The sequence below is a fragment of the Mobula hypostoma genome, chromosome 6 (assembly GCF_963921235.1).
Source record: "Mobula hypostoma chromosome 6, sMobHyp1.1, whole genome shotgun sequence".
Lineage (NCBI taxonomy): Eukaryota > Metazoa > Chordata > Chondrichthyes > Myliobatiformes > Myliobatidae > Mobula > Mobula hypostoma.
Genome location: NC_086102.1, coordinates 154,317,856 through 154,333,099, shown reverse-complemented (window position 1 = coordinate 154,333,099; position 15,244 = coordinate 154,317,856). Strand labels below are relative to the sequence as shown.

Sequence of the window (15,244 nt, the reverse complement as noted above, 5' to 3'; positions counted from 1 at the left end):
AATAGGACTTCCCTTAATTCAATGGGCAATTGAGTGAGAAGGACCTGAGTAAGCAAAACATATCGATGAAGGTTCGTCCGGAAACGTTGACTGTTCACTCTTTTCCATAGATGCTACCTGGCCTGCTGAGTTCTTCCAGCATTTTGTGTGTTGCTTGTGTAACACCCTAGTTAAGTTTTTTTTACTGTTGTGCTGTAGGCATTTCATTTCAGTTCTGCAAGAATAGTCTGTTCTGCTTTCAGCCTGTTGGGTTTGAGCTGAGATAAGGGTCTTTGTGTTCAGCTTCGGAATGTGCTGTCAGGTGGTGGAATTGGGAGAAGGTTCTAAGGAACACAGGACCGAGACGTTTATGAGGGACACTGGTGTTGGTCAAGGTCTTTGTTAGCAGGAGCTGGGAACAGACAGGCTGAGGATGCCATCCCTGTTGCACAGAGTGACTTGGCAGATGAATGGCTTCAAGGAGGAAGGATCAAAAGTCCTGTGGGAGAACCTGTTTGCCTGAGATGGATTTTGAGCGACATTCGGAAGGTGCAGTGTGTACATCAAAAACACACGGCTTCAGGAAGATTTGAGCTCCACTGTGCCTGTGTGACTGTTTAAGTATGATGGGCTCTATGTTTTTTTTCTTTATTTCCTTTAATAATAACTGGTTGCTTAAGTCAGCGGTCCCCAACCACCGGGCCGCAAAGCATGTGCTACCGGGCCGTGAGGAAACGATGTGAGTCAGCTGCACCTTTCCTCATTCCCTCTCACACACTGCTGAACTTGAACATAGGGTTGCCAACTGTCCCATATTTGCCGGGACATCCCGGGCTAAATTGGTTTGTCCTGTATTCCCCCCGCTAAGGTAGAGCGTTCCTATGAAACCTTTCGTGCTGAAATGGTGTGAAGCGAAGAAGCAATTACCATTAATTTATATGGGAAAAATTTTTGAGCTTTCCGAGACCCAAAAAATAACCTAACAAATCATTCCAAATAAAACATAAAACCGAACATAAATAACACTAACATATAGTAAAAGCAGGAATGATATGATAAATACACAGCCTATATAAAGTTGAAATAATCTATGTACAGTATAGTCGAGAAGATGAAGGCAAAACCGACTCGTGGGAAAAAAATCGGCACGTACGTGCATGCGCACGTCACGCATGTGCACACAGGTGCCCGCGCAAGGTTTCATGGTAGTCTTTCCTGGGGTAAAGTGTCCCGTATTTGACTGCTACTTTTGTCCCTTATTTGGGAGTGAGAAAGTTGCCAAACCTGACTGTAAAAGACATGCTGAGTTGAGTTTAACCCTACTTGAACACACCCCCAAGACATCCCAGGGTTAGCGGGACCTAAGTCACATACACCCTAGATGTACAAAGCCTGAGGAAGGTGAGTTTCTCGGTACGGGGTCCAGTAGCTGTTGACGAGGGGCTAGCGAGCCACATTTCCAGAGATGCCCAGTAAAAAGGGATTTCGCCTGGATTTCCAGCATATGCAGATTTTCTCTTGTAAGCAAAGTATGCTATTGTCTTTCCTATGACTTGAAAATATAAACACAAACTTAACTTGTCTGAGCAATTTCCTTGGCTGGTAGATCCAGAAACTGCTGGAGGAATCCTTTGCCGAGAGCGTAATCTCTGGCTCCACCCATGAGCCTTTGAGAGCTGGTCAGGCCCATCCACAAGCTTTGTGACTGGAAGTGGAAGTTGAACATTTGCAGCAACACACAGAAAATGCTGGAGAAACTCAGCAGGCCAGGCAGCATCTGTGGAAAGAAGTACAGTACTTGTTATTGGGGTCATTTGCCAAATGCTAGACCTGCCCCCACACCACCTCCCTCACTACCATCCAGGGCCCTAAACAGTCCTTCCAGGTGAGGTGACGCTTGGGTTGATTTACTGTGTTCGGTGTTCCCAGAGTGGCGTCCTGTACATCAGTGAGACCCGACGTAGATTGGAAGACCACTTTGCTGAGTATCTGCGCTCTGTCCACCAGAACAAGCAGGATCTCCCAGTGGCCACCCATTTTAATTCCGCTTCCCATTCCCATTCTGATATGTCCATCATGGCCTCTTCCACTGTCGTAATGAGGCTACACTCAGATTGGAGAAACAACACCTTGTCTTCCATTTGGGTAGCCTCCAACCTGATGGCATGAACATCGATTTCTCAAACTTTCCGTAATGCCCCCCTAAACCACCCCACCCTTCTTCATTTTCCATCCCCTTTTCCCTCTCTCACCTCATGTCCTTACCCACCCATCGCCTCTCTCTGGTGCTCCTTACATCTTTTTCTTTCTTCCATGGCCTTCTGTCTCTTTCACCAATCAGCTTCCTAGCTCTTTACTTCATCCCCTCCCCCTCCAGGTTTCACCTATCACCTGGTGGTTCTCTTTCCCTTCCCCCACCTTTTAAATCTGCTACTCAGCATTTTTTCTCCAGTCCTGCTGAAAGGTTTTGGCCCAAAACTTGAAGTGTACTTTTTTCCATAGATGCTGCCTGGCCTGCTGAGTTCCTCCAGCATTTTGTGTGTGTTGCTCAGATTTCCAGCATCTGCAGATTTTCTCTTGTTTGTGGTTGGACAGTCGGGTTGATAGCAGTGGTGGCCCATATTTAAATGAGTTTATTGCTTGATGTGTACAAATATTGGTTACTCCCTATGGTTGTTTTATTTTTCCCTCTGAACTCCTCATTTCCAATATAATTTTCCAATCCAGGATTCCACGTTAAAGGCTGAATTCAATCGGTTCAATAGGTACATATAATGTCAGAGAAATGTGTACAATATACATGCTGAAATTCTTTTTCTTCGCAAACATCCACAACAACAGAGCAGTGCCCCAAAGAATGAATGACAATTAAATGTTAGAACTCCAAAGCGCCCCCCACTCCCCCTCCCACATACAAGCAGCAGCAAGGCAACGATCTCCCCCACCAGCAAAAAAGCATCGGCGTTCCCCCCCCCCACCACCACTGAGCACTCAAGCATGCAGCAAAGCATCAATAAAGACACAGACTTGCTGTACCCCAAAGACTACTTGTTCACCCAGTAATTCGACATACCACAGGTTTTCTCTCTCTCTCTCTCTCTCCTCTCTCTCTCTCTCTCTCCTCTCTCTCTCTCTCTCCTCTCTCTCATATAATGGAAAAAAAGGTGTCCCTGTTTTACAGTGACAGGGGAGATATAACAAACAACTCGCTGATTTAGATGTTAAAAGTCTTTTGTGTTTCTTTTTCTGAGCTCTGCGCCCACAGTATCGGCCCCAGGGCTCAGGTCTCTGGACGCACAGCCCATGTTTGCTAACCTGCTGCTCCCGATGTTCCGTGTTCTCCCACGATGCCTTAGTCAAGGGCACTGGCCTTCAATCAGCCAGTCTCCAGAGCCACGAAAATTCGACATCCTGAAGGCACGCTGGTCTTCCAGGCCGTGTCATTAGGATATGAAAAGCTATTGGGGAGAGTTTAAACTAGAATTGCTGGGGGGTGGGAATTGATCTGAAGTGAGGAGGGAAAAGGAAGTTGGCTCACAAATAGAGAAAGCTTGGAGACAGTGCGAAAAGGAGGATAGGCAGGTGATAGAGAAGGAGCGCGCTCAGACCGATGGTTTGCGATATGTCTATTTTAATGCGAGGAGTATTATGAATAAAGTGGATGAGCTTAGAGCATGGATCAGCACTTGGACCTATGATGTTGTGGCCATGACAGAGACTTGGTGCAGGGGCAGGAATGGCTGCTTCAAGTGCCAGGCTTTAGATGTTTCAGAAAGGACAGGGGGGGAGGCAAAGGAGGTGGGGGCGTGGCACTACTGATCAGAGATAGTGTCACGACTGCAGAAAAGGAGGAAGTCATGGAGGGGTTGTCTACGGAGTCTCTGTGGATGGAGGTTAGGAATAGGAAGGGGTCAATAACTCTACTGGGTTTTTTTTATAGACCACTCAATAGTAACAGGGACCTTGAGGAGCAGATAGGGAGACAGATTCTGGAAAGGAGTAATAATAATAGGGTTGTTGTGGTGGGAGATTTTAATTGGCATCTCCCTAGAGTGAGGGGTTTAGATGGGATAGAGTTTGTTAGGTGTGTTCAGGAAGGTTTCTTGACACAATATATAGATAACCGTGCAAGAGGAGAGACTGTACTTGATCTGGTATTGGGAAATGAACCTGGTCAGGTGTCAGATCTCTCAGTGGGAGAGCATTTTGGAGATAGTGATCACATTTCTATCTCCTTTACCATAACATTGGAGAGGGATAGGAACAGACAAGTTAGGGAAACGTTTAATTGGAGTAAGGGGAAATATGAAGCTATCAGGCAGGAACTTGGAAGCATAAATTGGAAACAGATGTTCTCAAGGAAACGTACGGAAGAAATGTGGCAAATGTTCAGGGGATGTTTGCGTGGTGTTCTGAGTAGGTATGTTCCAATGAGACATGGAAAAGATGGTAGGATACAAAATCGTGGTGTACAAAAGCTGTTGAAAAACTAGTCAAGAAGAAAAGAAGAGCTTACAAAAGGTTCAAAAAAACTAGGTCATGATAGGAATCTAGAAGATAATAAGGCTAGTTGGAAGGAGTTTAAGAATAAAATTAGGAGAGCCAGAAGGGGCCAGGAGAAGGCATTGGCGGACAGGATTAAGGAAAGCCCCAAGAGTTTCTACAAGTAAGTGAAGAGCAAGAGGATAAGAGGTGAGAGAATCAAGTGTGACAGTGGGAAAGTGTGTATGGAACTGGAGGAAATAGTGGGGGTACTTAATGATTACTTTGCTTCAGTATTCACTACGGAAAAGGATCTTGGTGATTGTAGGGATGACTTGAAGCAGACTGAAAAGTTTGAGCATGTACATATTATGGAAGAGGATGTACTGGATCTTTTGGAAAGTATTAAGTTGGATAAGTCACCAGGATCGGATGGGATGTACCCCAGGCTACTGTGGGAAGTGAGGGAGGAGATTACTGAACCTCTGGCAGTGATCTTTGTATCATCAATGAGGACAGGAGAAGTTCCAGAGGATTGGAGGGTTGCGGATGTTATTCCTTTATTCAAGAAAGGGAGTAGGGATAGCCCAGGAAATTATAGGCCAGTGAGTCTTACTTCAATGGTTGGTAAGTTGATGGAGAAGATCCTGAGAGGCAGGATCTATGAACATTTCGAGAGGCATAATATGATTAGGAATAGTCAGCATGGCTTTGTCAAAGGCAGGTCGTGCCTTACGAGCCTGATTGAATTTTTTGAGGATGTGACTAAACACATTGATGAAGGAAGAGCAGTAGATGTAGTGTATATGGATTTCAGCAAGGCATTTGACAAGGTATCCCATGCAAGGCTTATTGAGAAAGTAAGGAGGCATCTGATCCAAGGGGACATTACTTTGTGGATCCAGAACTGGCTCGCCCATAGATGGCAAAGAGTGGCTGTAGATGGGTCATATTCTGCATGAAGGCTGGTGACCAGTGGTGTGCCTCAGGGATCGTTTCTGGGACCCCTTCTCATTGTGATTTTTATAAATGAGCTGGATGAGGAAGTGGAGGGATGGGTTAGTAAATTTGCTGATGACACAAAGATTGGGTGTGTTGTGGATAGAGTGGAAGCCTGTCAGAGGTTACAACGGGACATTGATAGGATGCAAAACTGGGCTGCGAAGTGGCTGATGGAGTTCAACCCAAATAAGTATGAGGTGGTTCATTTTGGTAGGTCAAATATGATGGCAGAATATTGTAGTAAATGGTAAGAGTCTTGGCGATGTGGAGGATCAGAGGGATCTTGGGGTCCAAGTCCATAGAACACTCAAAGCTGCTGCGCAGGTTGACTGTGTGGTTAAGGCGACATACGGTTTATTGGCCTTCATCGACCGTTGGATTGAGATTAAGAGTCGAGAGGTAATATTACAGCTATATAGGACCCTGGTCAGATCCCACTTGGAGTACTGTGCTCAGTTCTTGTCGCCTCACTATAGGAAGGACGTGGAAACCATAGAAAGGATGCAGAGGAGATTTACAAGGATGTTGCCTGGATTGGGGAGCATGCCTTATGAGAATAGGTTGAGTGAACTCGGCCTATTCTCCTTGGAGCAACGGAGGATGAGAGGTGACCTGATAGAGGTGTATAAGATGAGAGGCATTGATCATGTGGATAGTCAGAGGCTTTTCCCCAGGACTGAAATGGCTAGCACGAGGGGGCATAGTTTTAAGGTGCTTGGAGTAGGTACAGAGGAGATATCAGGGGTAAGTTTTTTTACGCAGAGGGTGGTGAGTGCGTGGAATGGGCTGCCAGTGGCGGTGGTGGAGGCGGAAATGATAGGGTCCTTTAAGAGAATCCTGGATGGCTACATGGAGCTTAGAAAAATAGAGGGCTATGGGTAAAGCCTAGGTAGTTCTAAGGTCGGGACATGTTCGGCACAGCTTTGTGGGCCGAAGAGCCTGTATTGTGCTGTAGGTTTTCTGTGTTTCTATGAAAAAGCGGTCGGTCATGAGGCCTTGAGAGCGGGTCCCATTCCCGCAAATGCCCGAAGTCAGAATGTAACTCCAGATCAGTGTCTTCCAAAGAACCTTGAAAAGGGAGAAAAAGAGATATCAAAGATAGGAGTAGAGCTGTTTCTGAAGATGCAAGCAGAGGAGTCGCTGTTTAGTGTCATCTTGTCTTTGCTCCGAGCCAGCCCTAAACTGTCTTAATCCAAGGAAGTATTTTACTAGGGTCAACAGACAGCATGCAAGGGACTTTTGCTGTTGACTTCAAAAACACTTCGAAACTTACCTGAATTGATACTGCTAGTGGAATATTCAAGAACAGCTCAAATGCAACGCAAAATAAGGAGACCAAGCCCCGTCCGCATCCTGCCCCACATCTGTATACTACTAAAACTCTCATGCTCTGTCCGTCTGTTTTTGACCTCCAATTAGCGCAAACGGTGCATTACAGCGACACTTTTTTTGGCTAAATCGAATTAAAATATGCTAACTTACAGAATGCAGGCAAAGTTCAGGGTTATATATTCATATAAAATTGCTCATTTGCCAAAATTAGCAGGCTCCCTTTTAACCCGAGATCCGATCTGCCATCATGGAAATAGGGACACGACAGCCCGACGCATGCGCATGGCCAGTCTCAGCAGCGTCACTTACCGGAGCAAAAAGGCAGGGCAGCTTTATTTCGAGGGGTCACATTCTGCTAATCACCATCAGCATGTGCAAGATTGGGACCGATCTGACTGCCATCCATCAATAAGAGATAATTAAATGTTATTGTAATGATGTACTTCGAGACACCCATAAAACCCTTTGCTGCAGTCAAAAGACAGCGGTGACTATATCACGTCCGTTTAGGAGAGTCCCAACCACATCATCAAGAATAATCAGCATCCTTTGGTGTTACTGCTTCGTATCTTCTATCCAGCATTAGGGTAAAAAAAAAAATGGTCAGCCTAATTATGCTGTGTGGAGAGGGAAGGGGGACATTATGGTCAAGAGATGACGCCAAATGTCATCGGGAAGTGGCAAGGAGAGGGAGAGAACAAGAATCGGATGAGGCCAGGGCTGCACGACTCTAGGATCAAAGAGTCAGGACAAAAAAAGATAAGAGAAGAAGAGACAGAGGAGGAGAGGTGTGCATGTCTCCAGGGTCAGAGACAAACAACAAACAGCAGAAGAGATGAAGAGACGGGATGAAAGGGCTGCATGTCTCCAGAATGACAACGAGAGGCACAAGGGTGGCAGATAAACCAGAAATAATGCCATCAAAAGTGTCCTTCAATAAATGAAGAGCAGCTATATTTGCTTTGCTATGCGTCATTCTTCTTTAATAAACTGAGGTTTTCTACTTCAGTTTCCAAAGCAAAGTGATAGCAATAGCATTCAGGAAAATTTAATGTTCGTTCGGGTCACATCAGACTGGACTGCCCTTATCTCAAAAAGTACCCCAATGGGTCACCCCGTTGTCTAGTTTTAAATAAAGCAATGTTGGCAACATAGGGACTAAACTGCATGCAGTATTGGCGCAATACCTAAATAAACAAAAATGTTTCCATACATTTCATACACTTTCAGAAATTTTCTGAACAGAGCTGACCGGCAAACATTATTGTAGCCAAACCAAAAGAATGTTGTTTCTTTGCAAAGCTTAAAAGCACTCATTCATTGTGCTTACTTTATAACTGTCCAAATGGGTGGTAACTACAGCCAACAAAACGTGTCCACTTAAATGTGTAAAAGGAATGAGTTAGGGTATAACGATCAGTCCTGATTTGTTTTTATAACATTTCCAGATGGATTGCTGCGGGGAACTTGCTGATACTGAAAAAATAAATTTGGAAAAAGTTTCCACCCAAATAAACTAAAATAGCCTTTTAGTCTCCTTTGAAAATCATAACCTAGAAATTTGAGAGGACTGGATAATGTCTACAAGAAAAGCAAAGCACAAGGGATCTCTGTTAGTATGACTCATTGTGGCTACCTTCTAAATTGATGCATGTTGCCAAATGACTAGCATCCATCAAATTTGTAGTGACCAGCACAAGAATTTTGTGTTGTGCAATTTTTTTTGCCCAGTGACAACATGTGTGCACTGAATAATTTCTTCAATAAAAATAGTATAAATAAGCCAGTTCTAAAATCTGCAGACAAATCAGCACAGACTCCATGTTGTAAACATTGTCTGCACCACAAACCAGAAATAGGAATGTTATTGTGTACGATAGTGGAATATACTTAACACGCCAATGAATAGAGGGTGACAACCTTTTGTGTGCAGTTTTAAGTTCCTAGTAGCAAATGATGTGTGTACCATGCACATCTTAGAGAGAACATATCTTACAACTGAAGATTAAATTATGCAACGTTGTATAGCTCCACTGATGAGCCTCAGGGTCGCTCAGCTCGCTGTCGTCTGGGGAAGCAGCCTTTGGTCCCGCCAAACTGGGTAATTAAGTTTGTATGGATGCTGTGTGATGTACCCCACCCTGCCAAATAACAGACAATACACCATATACCATTAAATGATGACAATTTATAGATCCTGACAAAGGGTTCCGGCCCAAAACGTCGACCGATCTTTTCCACGGATGCTGTCCGACCTGCTGAGTTCCTCCAGTGTGTTGTGAGTGTTGCTTTGACCCCAGCATCTGCAGAGTATTTTGTGTTGACAATTTATAGATATTACTGGAACTATATAATTAATAGATATAAAATATAAAAGGAAAGTAAAAGGCACCAAACTTATTAAAGTTCAATCTCTTCGTGCACAAACAGTTGGAGCTCTAGTAACGATCCTCTTCTCACCATTCAATCCTCTTTGACCTCCTCGACCCGCCACCTGGGACCAACCACGGTGGTCAACCAGATGCTCCACACGAGTCTGTCTTCGTCTCCTCTCCTCATCGAAGACCCTGGACCTCGGACTCCGACTCGGGGTCCGTCCTGTTGGCCAGCTTACAGCATCGCGTCCACTCTCTCTCTCCTCATCGCGCCTTCTGCTCAAAAACCCGTGCATCACAATAGCTTACAGACACACAAGAAAGATTAACATCTATCCCAATTGGTTCGTTTTTCTCTCTTATCAATAATATAACAAGCTGCTAGCAAGAGAACTTTCTCAGCAGTTAACATAACAAAGAAGCCATTTTGATTAGCCTACGCAGTAACATAAAAGAAGAAACCTCTTACAATTGTATAATATCAAGGTGTAATTCTGGCTAAGTAAGTAATACAGGTGCACATTCCTTTATCAAAATTCTGAAATCCAAAAATGCTCCGAGAACCGAAGATTTTTTCGACAACAGCTGGCATCGCTCAGGTGTGACGTGGCAGCACTAGCAGAGGCCGCCAGACGTCAGTTGTGGCTCAGTGCTTGTACTGGTTACACGTGCATTGCTGTTAGCTGATTATTTGTGTTCGCTGTTGACCTTGTGTTTAACTTCACTGTGAAAATGTCAAAAAGAGCTGCAGATACCCCTATGGGTAACAATGAGAAAAAGAAAAGGAATCTTCTCCATCAATAACGCAGAAAGTGGAGTTATTGCAGAAGCTTGATCGTGGTGTGTCTATGTGGCATCTTACTGAAGAAAATAGTGTCGGAATTACCACTGTATATGATTTAAATAAACAGAAAGACAAGTTACTGAAGTTTTATAGTGATGGTGACAGTGACATTCTACATTTATTCCAATGAGTCATTTACCATGTGTTTGAAACTGTATATTTTTATGTTTTATTGAATGTTTTTGTTGGAAATAAAAATTTTTCTTGTCATTATTCCCTAAACAATACAGTATAACTATTTACATAGCATTTACATTGTATTAGGTATTATAAGTAATCTAGAGATGATTTAAAGTATACGGGAGGATGTGCATAGGTTTGGTGTGCTGCCGGGTCCTAAAGTCCACCGCACTGAGACAGGTTAAATAAGGGACTTGAGCATACGTGTTTTTGGTATGGCAGGGGGAGTCTGAAATCCAAAAAATTCTGAATTCCGAAATGCAGCTGGTCCTAAGGATTTCGGATAAGGGATTGTGGACCTGTACCTCTATTACTCAAGTACTTGTCAGCGCTAAGTAATCCTTGTAACTGAAGCTGATTAAACTTGTAATGCCTCTCATATGAGAGGTTTAAACATAGTGTGAAGTATCTATATCCGTTCGCAGCAAGTCAGTCTAAACTTTAGGTCTTCGCTGTTAAAGTAGAAACCAGCAGACACTGGATTCTTGCACAGCACGGAAATTATGAGTAGAGAAAAGATTTTTCATGCACATGGGCCAGAAATAATGCTTAGATGGGAAAAGATTACTCTCAGGGTCACTGCAAGAATGCATGTTCCAAGGTTTGCCACCAAATTGTTGTAATATTAAGTGGGGCATAACTCAGGAGATTGGATGTACTTGTACAATGAGGAATACAGTAATCGTGGGAGATTTCCAGCTGCATATGGACTAGACAAATCAAGTTTACCATAAGAACATGGAAGTCAAAATCATAAAATGTATATGAGATAGCTTCTAGAAAATGTCTTGTGAAACCAAGAAATAACATAGCTATTGTCAGGCCTTGGTTTGTGCAGTAAGTTTAGTTATCAAGTGAAGGTGCTGGTGAGAAAGATCTCCCCCCAAGGAGCAGGGTCTCTCTGACAGCAGCTGACGGCCTGGGTCAACCCTGATGACATACATGGGTTGGGTGCAGATGGACTGTGCAGTCCAGTTAAGAGGTTCTAACAGACACCTTCAACATGTCTCTGGTACATTCCACTGTCCCTTCATGGTTTAAGGCAGCCGCTATCAACCTGGTGTCCAAGAGTGTGACAGTAACCTACCTCAGTGAATACTGTCCAATGGCTCTGACCTCAACACTAATGATGTGCTTTGCGTGGCTGGTTATGGATCGCATTAAATCACATCTTCCTGCTACATTTGATCCTTTCCAGTTTGCTTTTCACTCAAATCAGTCTGCTGGTGGGTAAACTGTCTTTGTTGGGTCTCAACAGCTCTCTCTGTAACTAGATCCTAGACTTCTTGACACAGACAGTCCGAAACATCTCCAGCTGCGTCAGGTTGAGCACCTGTGCTCCCTCGGGCTGTGAGCTCAGCCCGCTGCTGGCATGTGATTGCACTGCCAGATCCGGTTCGAACCGGAGTACACTGATGACTCAACAGTGGTTGACCTCATCAACGCTGATGAGATGGTGTACGGAGAGGGGGTAGAGTGGCACAATAATATGAGTCCCAATGTGCACGAGACCTGAGAGATGTTTGTGGACTTCAGGGAGATGCTGGCCGGCCACTTCTTGCTGCACATAAATACCTCCTCTGCGGGGAATGTTGGGAGCACCAAGTTTCCGGGAGTGCACATAACGGACAATCTCAGCTGGTTCCTCAACATCACCTCTTTGGTCAAGAGAGCACAGCAGCTGAGCATCTGACCATGAGTCCCTACAAAAGATTGTGAGGACTGCTGAGAGTATCATTGGAGTCTCTCTTCCACCCATTAGAGATAGTTATCAGGACACAGTGCCCTTAGCATTCTCCATAATCCCATCCATCCAACAATTTCATTGATCCACCTACCACCAGGCAGGAGGTACCATAGCATTCGGCCAAGCACTGTTAGGATGGGAATCAGCTTCTTCCCCCAGGCTGTAAGGCTACTGAACCCCTGCAACCACTCAGGTCTCATCAAGTTTGAAGCATCAGTAGTATTATACTGTTAACCTCTAAACTTGTGTTGTAAATGCACCTTATTGTTTGTTAATTTATTTCTGGTAATATTGCTTTGTGTTGTGTATGTGAGTTATATGTACTGTGTTGTGCATCTTGGTCTGGAGGAATATTGTTTCGTTTGACGGTATGCATGTGTCCGGTTGAATGATAATAAACTGAACTTGAATGTTATATGTGACCTATATCTACCAAGAAGCAGACAACTCTAACCTGGCCAATTACTGCCCCTTTGCCCTACTCCCAATCAACAGCAAGGTGATGGAAAAGATAATCAACTATCATAGCCACTTGCTTACCAACAACCCTCTCACAAAGCTGATTTTGAGTTTTCCAAGGTCACTCGGCTCCTGACCACATTACAGTCTTGGTGCAAACTGAACTCCAGAGGTGAAGTAAGAGAACCTGCCGTTGATATCAAGGGAGCACTGGGTGGAATAGGGCATAAAGGACTTCAGTTAATCTCAAGACAAGAGGAATTGGGGAAAGACCTCTGCTGGTTGGAATCACACCTACCACAAAGGAAGATGGTTGTGGATCTATGGAATTTGTTGCCATGGGCAACAGTGGAGGCCAAATCATTGGGTGTATTTAAGACAGAGATTGATAGGTATCTGAGTAGCCAAGGCGTCAAAGGTTATGGTGAGAAGGCGGGGGAGTGGGACTAAATAGGAGAATGAATCAGCTCATGATAAAATGGCGGAGCAGACTCGATGGGCCGAATGGCCTACTTCTGCTCCTTTGTCTTATGGTCTTATGATCAAATCAGGAGCAGCAACAAGTAAGTGAGAGATTTTGACTAATGGAGTATGGAAGACTTACCTCAATTGTCTATGATCTTATAAGGCTGCATCTGGAATCTTGTATACAGTTTCAGTCTCACCTTCTAAGAAAATATGTGTTTGCTATCGGGGGAGTGAGGTGTAGAGTCACCTGTTTAGCTCATGGGATAGTGGGTTTGGTGTAGGAGTGGAGAGAGAGTAGGTTGGAGCTTCTGCATCTGTTTTCAGTTTAAGATGGCGCTTCCGCACGTGCGAGATAGCTTCCTGATAATCAGAATACTAAGAAATCTGACTAAAAGCATCACAAAAATGCCTTTTTCTAGGTAAATTGTGTTAAATTATCACTACAAACAGTGAAGGGGCGAGCAATGGTGAGGTGAATCTGGGGGATGAATGGTTGCAGATGGAGTGCCGATGCCCGCACAACTGGCCTGGGTGTGAGGCTGGATCACTCTGGGCGCCAATCTGATTTGAAGAGGTTGAGAGCAGCTTCGGACTGGGCAACAAAATCTGGGTCCAGAGCAAGTCGCTGAGTGGCATGCTCTAGGCCCGGGGTTCACAGTGCCAGGGTCCTAATGCGAGGTACAATGTGTTGTTTAGACAGCTTAAAAACTGGCCCAGATCGGAGACGAGTCAATTTTGCGATCTCTCTCTCTCTCTCTGTCTGTCTCTGTCTCTCTCTCTCTGTCTGCAATGTTCACTCCTCTCTCCAGTGTGCAGTGCCTTTTGCTTTTCTGTCAATGGGTCAATTTAAATGCTGACCCAGATAGACTGCAAAGACTGTCAGTCGGGACAAGGGCTAATTTTGCTTGTCTCCACAGCGGTCATCTCCATGGTTTCTGAGACTCTGAAGGCTGCCCTGGCTGCTGTGCTCCATGCTCAATAATATGAACTGATAAGTGAGGCTCTGGGCCTGCTCCGGGCTGCTCAGCGGTTCAGATCTGAGGATTCAATTTTGGATTGGAATGCTGTTGTTCACTTCAATTATTTGCATGAGTTGTATTTTTTTTCCTTCTCTTGCATTCAAATGTTGGTCTTTTTTTGTTCTTTTTTCCTTTAAATTGGGTACTTTTGGATTTCTTGTTTTGTGGCTACCTATGAGCAAGTGACTCTCAGGCTTGTATAATTTATACATTCCTTGAGAGTAAATGTACTTGAATCTTGAACCTTTTATCTAAAGTCAATACTTGTGTGAAGAAACTTCATGGTAACTTGCATATAAAAGAGTTTCTATGAAGAGGATGCTTATGAGGACTAAAATTTGACAGAGTGGAGCTGCCAGTGAAGCCACAGCATTTAGATGAGGACTCAGGGCTGACATTTTTCTTTAAATAAGACTATACTATCTGTCCAGCAATTACAAAAACGGGCATGGAAAGGGGGAGGTTGCAGCTTCCACTGTCAACTGGAAAAGCGTAGGATCCAGGCATTCTGCGTAATGTGGAACAGCCACTGCCAGACCTCAGTTTTGTCTGCCCTCACCATCCTTGAATCTTGTCACTGAACCCTGGCGTACTCAAGTGCAACTCATGGCTTGTCTTCCATATCGAGCCATGTGTGATTCATTGTTACAGAAGCTCTGGTGAAGTGCTCAGGTTCAGACTAGGTACCTGACTGAATGATGTTGAAACAGATATGTACCTGTGAGATTTCAGACTGCAGAACGATGGGCACCAAAATTCACCAATACTATACAAAGTAAGATACCTGCATAACCAAATTGGTGTTGTACAGTTAATTCCATTGCATTACGAAGATGTCATAGTTATTTTTGTATTGGAGTTAGGCAAGCAAAATTTCTCTTTCCATTTTTCACCTGATGTCTTTGGGATTTTGCCATTATTCTATTTAGATTATTAGAATTAAAGTCTGAGAGATGGGGCACAGGGATGATTCTTCTCCTCTTCCTAAACTTCATTTTAATGAAGCTGAGATCAGAAACACTGTACATGTTGATTCTTGCTAAAGAGCAATTCCGCCAGTCCGTGCTTTTGTTTCCTCCAGCGTGCTAGAGTGCATGTTTAGTGTGTGCAGCAGAGAAAAGATCATACTGCATTGAGAAAGCTTACACAGATTTAGCATACAGCCCAGTATTAAAAGGAGCTGGTGTGTGTTAAACTTTTCAGTCCCATGAGGGAAAAAAACTTGTTCAAAATCTTCATGCAGAGTGGTAGAAATGCTCGGCAACTCGGGCAGCATCTATGGCGAGAGTTAAGCTGTCATTGGAACACAGACAATATGGAGGTAAATGTACTAAAATACAGACGGGGAAATGGGTAA

The 15,244-nt window shown here is 44.1% G+C and overlaps 1 protein-coding gene across 13 annotated transcripts in view; it reads left to right on the top strand.

The window, feature by feature from the left end:
- The window catches only part of LOC134348516 (PTB domain-containing engulfment adapter protein 1-like), a 436,378-nt gene that overhangs the window by 258,492 nt on the left and 162,642 nt on the right, over positions 1-15,244 (top strand). The gene's annotated exons all lie outside the window — the stretch shown is intronic.